This window comes from Bombyx mori, chromosome 18, assembly GCF_030269925.1.
Source record: "Bombyx mori chromosome 18, ASM3026992v2".
In the NCBI taxonomy this organism is placed as follows: Eukaryota; Metazoa; Arthropoda; class Insecta; order Lepidoptera; family Bombycidae; genus Bombyx; species Bombyx mori.
In genome coordinates, this window is record NC_085124.1 from 6,840,122 (window position 1) to 6,856,333 (window position 16,212).

General features: G+C 35.8%; 1 protein-coding gene across 14 annotated transcripts in view; it reads left to right on the forward strand.

The window, feature by feature from the left end:
- Positions 1–16,212, forward strand: part of LOC101744992 (apoptosis-stimulating of p53 protein 1) — a 270,821-nt gene that overhangs the window by 158,049 nt on the left and 96,560 nt on the right. For 2 of the 14 annotated variants that reach the window (XM_038017349.2, XM_038017352.2), the window contains exon 1: positions 14,411–14,544. The exons of 10 other annotated variants lie outside the window; for them this stretch is intronic. The gene's annotated coding sequence lies outside the window, so the exon portion shown is untranslated. Of the gene's footprint in view, positions 1–14,410; positions 14,545–16,212 lie in introns of those variants that run through there. 2 more of the 14 variants (XM_038017351.2, XM_062673659.1) reach the window with 2 other exon arrangements.

Consider the following 16,212-nt stretch of genomic DNA (forward strand, 5'->3'; position numbering starts at 1 on the left):
GAACAGCATCCCTTTGTTAAAATAACACACATGTCATCTTTCGCTGGGATTTAACGACGCAACATTTCTTGAACTGGTTCTCAATTCGAGAAAAATGCAAATAACAGTAATTAACAAATGAAATACCTATTTTAAAAGTAAAGAAATTGATCGCAAACATTATGCGGTATTCTAATGTGAAATTAATTAATAACAACATAACAATAAAACAGGAATGCGGTGTGTCTGTACATTGAAGAAAAGTAATATTTTTTTATTGCACTGGCGGATGAACGATCTCACCTACCCGATATTAACAAGCTACTGGAGCCTATGGACATCGCAACATGAGACATGGGATCTAAGTCTCATTCGTATAATTTAACAACTGTCGCGCCCTTCAAACCAAAATGCATTTCTAGTTCGTAGGAAAAATAGACAAGGCGGAACTTATTAGTGATGATCCAAATTATAAAGTTTACGAGATTGATATATTTATTATTCTATCATCATGAAAGTTTTCCAACTGCGTGCTAGTAACGTACTTCTTTTTAGATAAATTAATTCTTGCTCTAACATCCATCCATACCATACATTAGGCGTTTTGTTTTTTAAGTCAGGTCGAATTCATTAATCGAATTCATTTTGATCAGCTTTTAGTCTAACCGCGCATTCAAGGGTAATCATTCATCAACTCTATTAAATTTGTGGTCGTCTACAGCTTGAGGATCGATAATGTCACAAACACTTCTACTTCTACAGAACTTTTAATTTTTAAGAAGCTAGGATTCCAGTTATGGTTGGACAGTTTCACATAAGAGTTATAGAGTATAGAGTTTCATAAAGCGCAAAAATGACTGTTTTATTGTTTTCTTCTTTTAAAATAGTTGTTTTTGCTAATATGCCGTAATTCATGTTTTGAACTTCTACTCTCTAATCCAATTGTGGATTTATTTTAATTTTTTCTAAATGAATGACGTCTGTCGTTTTTATCAATGCAATATTTAATTTCTCTCTTTTTATTTCTATAGCAAAATTAAATAGATTTTTTACTTGAACGAATGTTGCAAATGAGTCGTCTATTATCAAAGGTTGCAATCTGTGCATTTGAACAAAAAAATGTTATTGATATGTCAATACAGATTGATTTGAATATAATCGTCTCCTTCAAAGAATACGGTTCAAAACCTGCATTAAATAAAGGTTAATACTTAACCTGTTATTTATCTAAGATGTCGTTCAGAAGAGTTTTGTGACTGCCAATGGAATACAAAGTCAATAATTCGTTTATCTGATTTACCAATAATTGTCCAAAAGTCACATTGCCGGCTTTGATAATAGTCGACTCAAATGTAAGATAATAAATAATTCTTTCTAAGCACGCTTTTCATTTCGCAATGGTTAAGTCGGGGATTAAGTAAAAAGTCCTCAGACTTCAGATACGCACAAGTTTGTTTTCGAAATAATATATCACACTTTGCTTGAGATTACTTTAAGCTCCGTATAAGAAGATATATCGGAGGCTTAATACAGGAAGTGTGTAATTTATTCTTTATTGGAGCATGCGCGAGACCTTAGAGCCAAAACTACCTAAAGCACAAAAAAAAAAAAATTAGTCTCTATGAATATTAAATTAGAGTAGAACATTCGACTTCTATAACAAGTTCGTACCTTCACTACTTCTAGGGTTCGTCATAAAAGTTCATTGAAGACTATCATACATGGAACCGTTTCCGCGTGTGACTTATTCATGTATGTAAATGTTGCTACACCCTCTAATACCTTGTTCGCAATCACGGAATGTTCCTTGTGGATTTTATTTTCGCTCGCGTAATATTTTTGACAAACAAAACACGCGGCGTGTAGCTTTGATTGCGTGTACTTAGATGTGATTGAATTACATTTTATTTTACAAAATACGATAAAACGAAATGTATTCAGAAATCGTTTATCGTTAGTGATGATTGCGCGGAAAATTTCGCTGTTATTTGTTTAATTTCGCAATGAGGATATTAACAAACACTCATGCAAAGAGTTCCTATTTGTGTTAAACCATCAAACTTTATTTACAGAAGTTATTTAAATTTGGTCGAAAAATAAAGGCTTAGAAGCTGCTTCGATATATTTATAATTATACTCTTCGTGATACATTAAACAGGTCGTCGATAAAATCCAAAATGGTGTTCTAATGACATTTTAATAGTGACACGCGATGCACTAACAAATGACTAACGTGATACTGAGATGTATCAGTTCGACAAGCAATTCAAAAAATTTAATATCTATGCAGATGGCAATTTGGTTTTCATTAACCATTGATAAATTCAGAGGCGTAGTTAACTGTGGTTTTTGAGCACTGCATTTCATATGCCAAAAACTGATAAATAAATAAAAAAACGCTTTCAAAAAACGTATTTTGATTAGCTAACGTATAAAATACACTTTGGCAGTTTCAAATACACTATAAATCTTTGTACCATAAAGCATTTCGTCATAAAACTTTTCATAGATACTTTATAGGTAACGCTATACGAAGATTTATTCTTCGTCCTTTAAGACGGTCTTAATACTGAAAGTGTCAGGTGTCGATATCTACATTGCCTATTAATTAAGTATATTTTTAATTAGAGTCAGAACTTCAGGAAGGAACGGGCGTGTATAAGAAGATTATAAATGTCAAATTCGAAGCTTTTACGTATTTTTTATTAATCTCTTGAAAATAGAAATACTTAAATGAATCAATCGTTTTTTGGGTTGCATGGATTGTAGGAGGGGCGTAAACCCATATTGCTTAAAACTGTTCGAGCACTATCGAATAAGACTAACAGCTCTAGGGTTCTCAAGCGCAACTATCACTGACACAGGCGTGCATCTCCGGGCATCACTGTCAAATCCTATCAAGCTCATCAAACCCCATCCTTCATCAAGCCTCAATATTTTATATAAACATATATTTGTCGATGCGATGACATTACATGTCATCGCATCAATGCTCACATTGCCACCCCTGCTTCATAGGAGTAGGGAGCCCATGCCCAGGCAGAGGGGTTCGCCCCGAAGCCCGGGGATATTAGTAGCCTACTTCTTTTACTAGCGAACCAGAATTCGAACGCGTTGCGAAGATCCGGTGAGCAATGGGATGGTGTTATGAACCAAGTGCCGGACTGTTCAGTCGCTGAGTTCATATACATACTTACAGATGGGTAATAAATAAATCGTCAATTATTATTTTCCTTATTTTCCTCTTTTAAGGCAATAAATAAATTTTTGTTCTCGTGTAATAGCATTTGTAATATTTGTTCTTACATTTAATTAAGAATGTTTAAAACTCTCAAAATATCATTCCAGTTTTTTACTAGGCGGTTTTATTATCCCGTTTTTGTTCGTATAAGGTAATGAAACTGGGGACTTGCGACATTGAATTAACTGTCCCCGTCTCGTTCATTTGAGATAATCCTACGGGAGACCAACTTTAATAGAAAAATGTATTTAATGTCGCGAAAAATTTATTACAAATTTAGGAAGTACTGTTAAGTAGTGAAAATGTTTTATTGTAAGTAATATATTGTGTATACACACACATACGAAATGCTTAGATATAAAATTGAAATCTTAATTTTTATTATACAACGGCTTCCCTGCCATTACCAGCTTGCCCTAAACACATCATTATGGAATCTCCCGATCCACTGTGCTGTTAGGTACCTCAAGCACCGGTCACCGTCCTCGCCGAACCCGTCTCTTGCAACGAAGGGCTCGACGAGTAAATTAACCCATAGACGCAGCCCACTGAGTTTCTCGCCGGTTCTTCTCAGTGGCTCGCGTTTCCGATCCGGTGGTAGATTTTGCGAAGAACTGCTCTTACTAGAACCAGTGTTAGCAAAGCTCCCGGTTTGAGCCCCGTGAGCTAACCATGTCAAGGCGAAGCCTCTCAAGGCTATTAGAGTAGGTAAAAAAAACCAGCCTAAACTGAACAAGTGTTCGAATGCTTGTTGAAGTTTATTTGTAGAACTAGCATAGATAAGCTTTCTAGCTCATGGACATCCGTGTTTAAGTGGTTAACGATTATCGATATAATAGCGTGAATACCATCGCCCTTAAAGCACGAGGTCGAAGCTTCAATTCTGTACAGCTGTACTTGTCATCGGAACGAATGACTGCTTCGTTTTTTTTTTTTTTTCCCCCTGCCTATGCTGATAGCCTTGAGAGGCTATTTCAGCTTCACCCTAACGTTTGTAGGTGAGCTCGCGGGGTTTAACCGGAGAGTTGCTAACACTGACCCTAGCAAGAGCAGTGCTTCGCAGAATCTACCACCGGATCGGAAACGCGACCCACTGAGAAGATCCGGCGAGAAACTCAGTGGGCTGTGTCTATGGGTTGGTTCGCTCGTCGAGCCCTTCGTCGCAAGCGACGGGTTCGACGAGGACGGTGACCGGTGCTTGTGGTGCCTAAAAGCATCGTTAATGGATCAGGAGGATCCGTAATGACGTGCTTTGGGCGACGTCGACGGTTTACCATTCGGTCTACTGGGTCGGGTATGTAATTTCCAGCGGCTACGATGAGAGGGTTCTCATGTCGTGCCGCCTTCTCAAAATGGCGCAGCGATGCCGACTGCAGATACTTACTAACTGAATCGAGCTCCAGGTCATCGTGGAGATCCACGTTCCTAAGGAACCACTGCTTCGTAGTATAAATAGTTAAGTATGGTAATAACTTACTGATACTATCATCACCGCGCAATACTGTATGCGACTACCTCAGGAAGGCGATGCGAATTTGGTTACATGGGGACTCCTCACCGCTCAGCGGTTTGAGTCTATACAGATTGGTGGTAATGTATATCAAAGCTGAATGCGATTGGCGATTCGCCGTAGCATATCTTGTAGATCCTTCCATTACCACACTTTTACCGACGAATGAGATAAAAGCAGTGGAATGGACGGATCTACAAGATCATTATTTATCCGCAATGGTAGATACTTTACTTGTTTTTCCACCTCATTTTCATATTCCGAACGCGATAATATAATCTTGCAGTGAGGGCCTATCGCCAAAGCTTCATTTATTCATTTATTCAGTGTGGCCAATGAGAGTTAAATGACGTTCTCGAATATACTAGGTAATGAAACAACAATACTGCGATTTATTGTTTGTTAACATACAAATTACTTATACACATTTCATATAACAACAATGGGTAGTAAAAATAAACAAAAGCCTGAACGGAAATCTCCAAATTGTTCGAAATATTCCGTTGCATTGTTTCCATCAACATATTTTGGAATAATTTTAACTAAAGCTATAAGAGGTTAAATTTTTAGGTAAATTAAAGTTCTGATGTGAATTTTTGACATTTGACTGTAAATTCATTGCTTGAAAGTTTCCGTGAATTGATTATGAAATTATGTGATTATTAAATTTTGATGATCAAAAGTTAAACGGGAACGATACCGCATTATCATTGCGAAGAGTATTTAGCGGTAGGAAGCGACTTTATTATGCTCCTGATACTACCGACGTCCATGAGTAAGCATAACTACTTACTATTAGGTGGTCGTATGCTCGTCTGCCTAGAAGGGCAATAAAAGACATTCATCTTCATGTAGAACTATAGTACACAAACAAGATATATTATAGTAAACTAGACGTGGCGTATATGGCGAATAATGAGTTACCTTGGAAATTTCCGCTTAGTATTTAGGAAGTTAGTAATTTTTTATATATTTTTTTTCTATATCAATCAAGTTATGCACCTATGATATCGATGCATCTGTGCCAGTGCAGTAACAAGTTTTCAATGTCCTTCTTGAAGAAATCAGGTGTGCTGGAGTCAATAAAACCTTCAAAGGCATTTTGTACGACTTCTCGGGTATTCAAATTGTTCCTTGTTATGAAATTATTAACACTAGCTCTAGCAAGAATAAGAGCTTCTCTGAATCTACCGCTGGATCGGAATCGTGACCCATTGAGAAGTAAAACAAGAAACTTAGTGGGTTGTGTCTGTGGGTTAAGTTGCAGGTCGAACTCGACAAGTTCGTTGAGAACGGTAACCGGTGCTTGGAGTGCCAAAAAGCATCCAGAGTGGATCGGGAGGATCCGAAATGACGTGGCTTTCAAACCAATAAGGAATCGTGCGTTCGGTTGTAGTGTTCACTCCATACATGTCACTAATATTGTGATCCGTTTGTGCGAGATTGATGTCGCGACGGAGTTTACTCGTATTTTTATCGTGTTCATATTGATAGAAAAAATAGAAATGTAGTATGATCAATAAACTAATGATTGAATACCATATTTCCATAGAAACTGATACTAACGAACGAACTAACGAAATTGACTCTGTCTGTTACGTTTTCACGCCAAAACTACTGAAACCATTTTATCGGAATTCAGTATCGAATAGTTTAAACCATCAAAAATAAAACAGGTTCCCTTTTGGGTCGGTACGGTACGGGCCCTTGCAACATAAAGTGAAAGCAAGTGACATATAAAAAAAAAACAAGATATTTTATGATCAATAATATATTTTTCTTGTTCAGGCTGCAGCACAAAAATATTAAGTAGGTAAGTTTAAACAGAAAAATAATCATGTTAAAATAATCCCTCTCCTTTCTGATTTCTTTCATAAAATATACTCAAGTTGAATGAAAAAGGAAATGGATAGAGGCTTAAGAACAGACGAGGAAGCATAAATTAGGCACCCAAGGCGTGAAATTCCACGGCTCGCCGACAATGCATATAGAAGTGTACGACGGTATTAAAATTCCATCAAAATGCTACTCCTAAGAAGCATAACGTTTTGTGAACGCATTAAAATCACTGCCGTGTGTCACATTCATAAATAACAAAATAATTCTAACAAAAACTAGATACGGGTATTAAGTATTAATATGAAGGAAACTTTAGAGAAGTTTACTTGAGTGACTTGTATCGGAAAGCATTTTTTGTTTTTCGTATATTTATTATGCTCATGTTGAAAATGGAATATATCGTCGCTTACTGCGCAAGCCAAAAAACCATCTCTGAATGGTAGTGACAAAATGCTAAATACATTTTAAGAATTTTATCAGATACGTCCACAAATAGGTAATATACAGTATATCTATTTAACGTAGCACGAAATAAATCTGACAAAATTGTTGAAAGAAATCCAAGTGTTTGTTTCACCTAAAAAAATAAGCAAATTTGATTTGCCCGGTATTATTATCTGAACAACGATGTGTACATAGACGATGATATAGAAAACGGTGTTTAAATAAAAACGACCGTAAACTAAAATGAAATTCGAACATATTGAGAAGGACCGCCGAATCGAATCCTTTTAGTAGCATAAAGTATGCATTATCGTAACTTAAGTGGCCACAGAATTCCAGAAACGTCTTTCTAAATAAACTTTCTGATAAGGGATTTGTGTCAAGGACCTCTTAGTGCGGCATTCCAAATAAGATGGACGTTTAAGAGTTTTTGTTAACATACCTGAGGTATCTTTAGTTGTAATAGTTGAGTAACATTCCCCTACATGTTTGTTAGTTAACGGTAAATTTCGGTAAACGGTAAATATTTTTTAACAGCTGTAATTAAACTACATTTATTTAAAAATAGTAATATTATGCGTCAACGCTTTCATATTATTATTTTTTTTACAATGCTTTCGTTCTTAATTTGAAACTCAGCTTTTTTTTAGTTGTGATAAAACGCTCCGTTTAACTTTAACTTAAAACTGCCAGAAAGAGGATTGTTCAAATTGATTTTCACTAATTTCAATGTAGTTCACGATCTCGGTGTTCGTAAAAATAGCTTCGAAGAAATATGTATTAAGGTCACAAAAAAAAAGCGAGGACGTGGATGGAGTAAGCGCTTGCGGGTGGGTGGGTCATCGCTCGTTCGTGGGTGTGTCTTCTAATTTGTCTAGTCAATGTATTTTGCAAACTAATCTCCATAAATTACACGTTTCCGGTCTTAGGACAATTTAGAAGAGCTTCGTAAAATAAATGCTGATTAGTCGCAGAGCAAATGATTACAATATTACATACAATATTACCAATTATAATAATATCAGCCGAATAGTTTGACAGTTTTGAAAATATTTACAGAAAATGTCATTGATCAGTCAACGTCGTAGCTAGTCAGCATAATATATTCATAGTAGGCATATTATAAGCCTATCAGAGTGGGTACCTGCCACTATTGGTACATTCGTCTTTACATTTCCTTTTTCTGCCACGAAGCAGTCATGTGATCAGGCGAAAAGGGTTCATCATATCATCTCAGTCTATATCTGTCCACTGCTGAACATAGGTTTCTCCAATCGATCTCCAGCGCCGCCGGTCCGTTGCCACCTGTGTCCAACGTGACCAAGCGATTTTCACTAGGTCTTCGATCTATTTGGTGGGTGTCCGTCCCACACTGCGCTTACCAGTACGTCGTCTCCACTCAAGAATCTTTCTGCCTCATCGGCCGTCCAATCTTCGCGGCATATGGCCTGCCCACTGCCACTTCAGCTTGCTAATCCTACGGGCTATGTCAGCAACTTTGGTTCTTCCACTTTTTATGGTTAGATACACGTTATGCAATACAAGGGACATGAATTGCAGTAATCACTTCACACCAACGACTCGTGAGCTAGAATGCCTATTGTTTTAAATTCGTAGTTTAAATTTTTTAATTTGTTTTGCAATTATTTATTAACTAGAAGTCCCGCTGTTTCATCTGTATCGACTTGTAATTCTAGAAAAAAAAAGGGTTCAATTTCTCTGAGTAAAGAGCGCTTCAGTCTATAAACTTATTAGTCACATTATAGATCCCTTGGTAATGAAAGTCATGTACCAATTAACAAATTTCAGTAGATATACCCGGCATTGCCCGGTTAATATCACCGTCATGAAAAGTATCCATTAAGTTAAATCAGAATATAAACGATATGTGTGTGAAATTCCATCTAAATTTAGACACATTAGCGCGATGTCCAAACAGACAAAATTTCTCATTCATAATATTAGTATAACTTTTGGGCTAGAAGTTCAAATAATTCTTATAATCCTTGCACAAAACAATTTGCGCGTTATATTCTATCAAAATTTGAAGCCTATACGCTTATCCTGCTTTACTTTATATATTATATCTCATCAATTACGTTGCAGAAACGTTAAGATACGGTAAATCACGTGTGATATCCCGATGTTTGCAGCTCATTAGAGGATGTAGACGCTCGATCTTTGCATTTTCACGACATTGCTTCCGTACGTCGTTTTTGCTACGAAATCTTTTATGTGTCAACGTCTTAACACGTTCTACGTAATGAGATGATTTTGGCTTCCTTCTAAAGCAGATTATCCTACTAGGTAGGGTCTGCATAACAAGTAGCATAACAGTTAGCCGCCTATCTTATGTCAACTTTTTCTGAGTATGTGGGTAGGCCGATATTTGCGATAGTATTCTACCGGGAAGAGACTATGCTTTCCATGCGATTGCACAATTTTGTTATCTTAAAAGTTTTAAAAGAATTGATGAATAGTTCAAGAGGAGTGAAAAATAGAACACGTTTTTTTCAAATTACTTAGTGACGAGCTCTTGGGCTACCTGGTACTAATTGTTTACCGGATTCGAACACGTCGTTAGAAATTTTTAAATTATAGTTTCAAAGTTTTGATTTAAAAACCGCAGTAATAGAACAAACTTAAATAATATTCGTGGAATCATCCATCATTCCATATCAGTGGAAAGGACTGGAGGAGGCCTTCACCCGAGATGAGGGGTCCATATCCAATAACAATAATTAACTCGTACTAACATTTAGACAATAAGCATTAATAACTAACTAAACACTAACAAATAAATACCACATTTCAAATGAAAGAAGTGCAGGATAAGGAAATACAGGCTTTTTTATTTTATTATTATAAATAATATTCGTACCTACTAAATGTACAGAACGATATTTCAAATTACAACTAGACGGTTTTGTTTCAATTTCATTTTATTATTTAAGCACTTGTACCGCTTCTGAAGTTCCCAACAACTTTAAGACGGCTCCAAAAGTTAAATCAATCAACTCATTCTTCCTTCGATTAATTTGTACGTAAACAGTTTTGTTAACGTGATTTGGCTTAGATTAAATTCTTGTTCATTATTTATCATGGCCTGTGTGACCTTTCAAAACTTTGAATAGTGGAAAAATTGTTTGAATAGATATCAATCTCTAAAACGAAATATACAATATTTGATTCTACTTATTTCTGCTGTGAAGCAGTAATTCGGTTTAAAGGGCGAGGGCAACCGTTATACTGTAAAAACGGAGACTTAGAACTCATGTCTCAATGTGGATAGTGGTATTTATGTGGTAGATGTCTATGGACTTCGGTGGCCACATAGATAACTTAAAAATCATCATTTTTGTGTGTAGCTCTGAATATAAAAGTATATCATTTATTATTACTGAATATTTAAAAATATTGTTTACCTTAAGATCTGTAAATACACTATACTATTCTGTACATTTATTATTATATAAAGTAGTTGATCTACAAAAAAGGTGTTTCATAATTTAAAAACTGAAGCAACGACTATTATATCAGTGAAAGTTTCTTTTATGTTCGCATAAATGGAAAACATTTCTTTATTTCCCGAAATGTTATTTAATTACCAAACGACAAAAGAGTTAACGCTAATTAAATATCTTCTGATATGTCGTCTGTTAGATTTATTCTGTTGTACTGAACGTACAATATACTAGACAGCTTAGGTGAGCTCAAGCAACATTCTTGGCAGCTTGCCACTCTGGATACACGAGTCTACATGAACAACATAACTTGTCAAGTTCGCTAAGTGTGGATATATTTGATATCCACGTTTTGAGAGTAATTTTCAATTATGTTTCTGTATTTTTCGTAATCGTGAACAAAGAAATCTTTGTTTTGAATAATTAATCTATACTAATATTATAAAGCTGAAGAGTTTGTTTGTTTGAACACGCTAATCTCAGGAACTACTGATCCGATTTGAAAAATTCTTTCAGTGTTAGATAACTCATTTATTGAGGAAGGCTTATAGGCTATATAACATCATGGTAAGGCAAATACAAGTAGAGAACCAATAAAGAATGTTAGAGGTTATAGGGGTTTAAATAGCTCCTTAACATTGTATAATTCAAAAATATTTTCACTTTCTACGTAAATGAAGTGGGGGTAAAATTTAGCGTTATGCCCAAGTAACCATTCCACGCGGACGGAGTCGCGCGCAAAATTCTTCAATAAAATGTTGGCGTATTGACAAAAACGTGATCAAATTTGTAAGCACTTTGACGGTTTTTTTATTTTTTTTATTGCCCCTGTAGGCAGACGAGCATACGGCCCACCTGATTGTGAGTGGTTACCGTCGCCCATGGACTTCAGCAATGCCAGGGGTAGAGCCAAGCCGCTGACCTGATTGTGAGTGATTACCGTCGCCCATGGACTTCAGCAATGCCAGGGTAGAGCCAAGCCGCTGCCTATCGCTTAAGCCTCGTTTGAAGATGGACATGTCATAGCGCTCGGGAAACACTGTGGAGGGGAGCTCATTCCACAGCCGGATGGTACGTGGCAAAAAAGATATCTGGAAACGCACTGTCTGAGTCACGGACTGATATTTTATTTGTTAAAAATGAATAGCTTACTAAATACCGTATTTTATTATTTATTTAGTCTTAGTCTGGGTGTCCATTTTTCTTCCTCCAAAGAAGAAACCAACAATATCTTAGGTCTATTTTCATTTAGATAGTGTTTCTACAAATTTTTCCACTTCTTGTTTGGTTGTGACTACCATCTACAAAGTATTTCACAGATTTGATCAGGATCAATTTGTTAATCAATAATGTAATATAAAATTCGATCAATTTGCTTACACACACGTGCATTTGCTTGCAAGTTCTACCTAAATATTTAATTAACAGTAAAATCAAGAAATCAAATCTATGGTCTATTTTTTAGTAGTTTGTATTTCCATCATGGATCTGAATAAACGACCCTTTATGCTTTTCAAAAAAGCTAGCAAGCTCTAACTATGTCAATGAAAACTTAGAACTCATGTCGCAAAGTGGGTGGCGGTATTTACGCTGTAGATGTCTATGAGCTCCGGTAACCACTTAACACCAGATGGGCCACCCGTCCACCCATCTAAGGAATAAATAAAAAAAGTGTTTCCAAGCAATTGTTTGCAAAACTGTTCATCACGACGGAGCATGAGCAGTAATATTGAGTGATAAATAGTTTTCACAAAGGGCCCTCGAATTATATAGCTTTAAACTTCTAGATTCATTAAATACCATTTCAGGATGGTTTTACAATACTGAATCATTCATTACTGTTTACTATAATAATTTTAAGATAGTAGCATTTATATCAAGTTGAATGGTCTAGAAATTTATTACAAACCCTATGCTAAATTTGTTTGCTGACACTAAATATTAGACACACAATTTAGTAAATACCTTCAATCCTTATTAGTCATTAAATGTGCTGGGTTCTCAAAGAGGTAACGTAGCAAATTTTATAATTTATTCAGATGTTGTAATAACACTCATTACTGTTTACTACAATAATTTTAACTAGATGATGACCGAGCTTTGCTTGTTTTTTTTTTGATAACGCCATCTTGTTGTGTCTTTAAAGCGGTTAGTTGCCCTCAATTAAGAAAAATAGTATTATTATTCACCAATCGATGTCGGGAAGATTTCATTATTGAAAACACGAATAAAACAACATTTTCTGAAAATAAATTGTAGCTAGATCGATTTATCGCCCCCGAAATCCCCTGTATACTAAATTTTATAAAAATTGTTGGAGCCGTTTCCGAGATTCAGATTATATACATATACATACATAATTATATTAATATACAAGAATTGCTCGCTTAAAGGTATAAGACAAGAATTGCTCGTTTAAAGGTATAAGATAAGATAAGATATAGTAGCATTTATATCAAGTTGAATGGTCTAGAAATTTATTACAAACCCTATGCTAAATTGTTTGCTGACACTAAATATTAGACACACAATTTAGTAAATACCTTCAATCCTTATTAGGTAATTAATTTTGCTGGGTTCTCAAAGAGGTAACGTAGCAAATTTTATAATTTATTCAGATGTTGTAATAACAATGAAGTTATTGTACACTTCGTTAGCATAATCTGTACACACGGTGCTTCGTTTAAAACTTGCGGGGCTCGGTAAAGGTCAAATTTACGACAGGTGCAAATATACAGATACCGCAAATACCTCAATGATAAAGGCTTTCTCCTTTTCGCATAACGTGTCTTCAGGGCGACCGAGAGACTTCATAATAACATACTTTATGCATCGATAAAGGCCTTATCTGGGAGCACCTTTATTTCAATAGCATTCTTGAGCTTGGAAATACAAAGTATTTTGTCATTCATGAAAATTTCAACCTTTTCTTTTACGAGCTAAGGTTGCGATTTCGGTTATTCCTTCACCGCGAAGTGTCTGATTTACGACCAGATGTGGGTTCTTTGCCGTGTCGTCCGTTCAGAGTTGCACAAAATGGAACAGCCTTTACAGTCTACGTTGAAGGTAACCAGTAACCGATCTATTGATTTCGTTTGTAGTTTATCTACTTCATTCACCCATGTGTTCTCCTGATTACACGTAAGAAGATCAAACATTCAGAAAACATATGCTTTGGACACAATCGGACATTAAATCATAACCATTCGTGTTGTGAATAAAAGTCCAAACAAACAAATTTCAACTTTTCAACGGCTGGTATTATTCAAAGAATAGTCTAAACATCCTTTGCCCGCATCAAATGCATTCAGTGTACAGTCATAAGTTGAACAAATTGCACAGTTTCATCCGAATATCAGTTGAGCCAGATGAGCACTATTAAGGTAATTAATTTACATAGAGATTAACATTTTTAAAATATTGAAGAATTAATATAATTTCTAAGCACATGACCTGTTTTTAAACTTTTAATGAATGTGCAGACTGCAGCGCATGTCAAAGTTTTAACCTCTTTTGTACAGTAAATATTTGACTCAGCGAATTCCGACCCGACTGTCACTCAGATCCGACGCCAGAATTTAAACTTATAAATTTCCATACGTCCTGTCTAAATAATTCCAGGAATAGAAAAAAATCTTCTAACTTGAAAACTAATCTTGTTGACACACTGTGCTCACTACCTAGGTTTTTTTTAAAATAGCCGTAGTTTTGACATTAATTAATACAGCAGGTACCGCATTCCTATTCGTTCGGAATTGTTGTTTAACAAAAGCTAAAAGTACTTCGCAGAGTAATTATATAGCGTGCAACACTTGGCATTCTTTCTCGAGAGAATTTTTTTATGTGTGCATTTTTGGAATGAGGTGTCGAGGGGTTTCGCCGGGGGGTGGTCGGTTTCACTCTGTAGTCGGTCGCCGACGTGACAGCCAGTTCAGTAGCTCGAAGCCTACGCTAGGGGGTGGGTGCGTGCTCATCCGGTATGCCGCATTACGGCCCCTCACGATACATCCGCGTTACATTTTAGTGAAGTTTTATTTTCCTAGGACATTTTTTCTTTTGGATTTTACGTGAGTTTGTAATGACTGGAAATCTTAATTTTGCTCCAAATATACCCTGTAATTTCATCGTTACATTATAAGTTTGTTACATTGACTTTAAGAGCAAAAGTTTACAGTGGTCGTTTTCGTGTTATTTGGTTCATAATTTTTTTTAAAGCTCCCTTAAAATTTGTAGAGACGCCGTCATAAAATGTTTTAAATTGAATTTCGAATGTTTACAGCTATAAAACAACTTCGTTTCTGGCCAAAAAATACGACAGATTTAATTTGATACTCAAATTTTTACTCATACTCAAATTTTGTATTCACTCTGGAATTGGTATTCCCAAAGCAACTCCCAGAGAGCTCATTCATGTTGTGACCACATGTTAACACTTGACATATGAATTGATGGTGGTATAGACCGACCATTGGAGTTTTTTTTTGATAGAGTATTGGTCCATTTCAATAAATACTATTAGAAAAAAATGCGTCTGAAATTTTACCTAATTGCTGCATGTGTTTGTATGTAAATTTATCTACAAAAAGTTTTTTGTTAAATATACATATCTATGAGACTTACATCAATATAAAGATTTATATCAATTTATACTAAGGATAAATCACATTTTATCGCCTGTAACCTCGTGAATTACCTTTTTTATGATGTTAATAATAATTTTACCAGTAATCTACCTTAGTGAATATTTCGTAAAATTTGTTTACAACTTAACATATACCGAACTAATACTAACATTATGTATTTTAACATATTTGTTCTATTGCTTAGGTTTCTGGACGAGTTCACAGCCCACTTTATGTTAAGTGAGAGCTCATAGACGTTAACAACGTAAATGTCACTGTCCACCGTGCGACATGAGTTCCAAGTCTTAGTTTAGTAGCATAACGGCTGCCTCACCCTTCAAACCGAAACGCTTTTTTCGCGGCAGAAATGGGTAAGATGGTGGTACCTACCCGCGCTGACTCATAAGAGGTTCTACCACCAGTAATTATGCAAATTATAATTTTGCGGGTTTCACTTTTATTACACGATGTTATTCCTTCATCGTAGAAGTCAATCGTGAACATTTGTTGAGTACGTATTTCATTAGAAAAATTGGTACCCGCCTGGGATTCGAACACAGGTGCATCGCTCAACACGAATGCACCGGACGTCTTATCTCTTAGGCCACGACGACTTCAAAATCAAAAAAATAAATCAAAGTTAAATTATCTAAGTCTGTGTAACTATATTGACTTCATTCCCTGTTGATATACTACGCCGTGTGATTGTTAATATTTTCGAACAATACGAGGGAAAAATAATTTAATTAGATTATTATATTCGTGGCCTTAACGGCATCACATGTGCTCCTCATTCATATGGTTGCAGTTTTGAGACCGGACACGCGCTATTAGTTATGTAAACAACGTAAAATTTCCTCACGAATGCTCACGGCTAGCCATCTATAAACAATGTATGTATGTACATTGCTATTGAAATAAACCACGTAGGGCATGTTGCAAGTAACGGTACCGCCACCGACCTTTTTTGCCGTAAAACCATTGTACGATTATAAACGTAGTTACCTATTTTTAAAGTAGGTACAAACTGCTGTGGACAAACACAGCACCGGTCGTTATGAAAAAGCTTGGGGAAGTCCGATGTCCAAAAGTATATCCTGTCTTTCGGCGGAC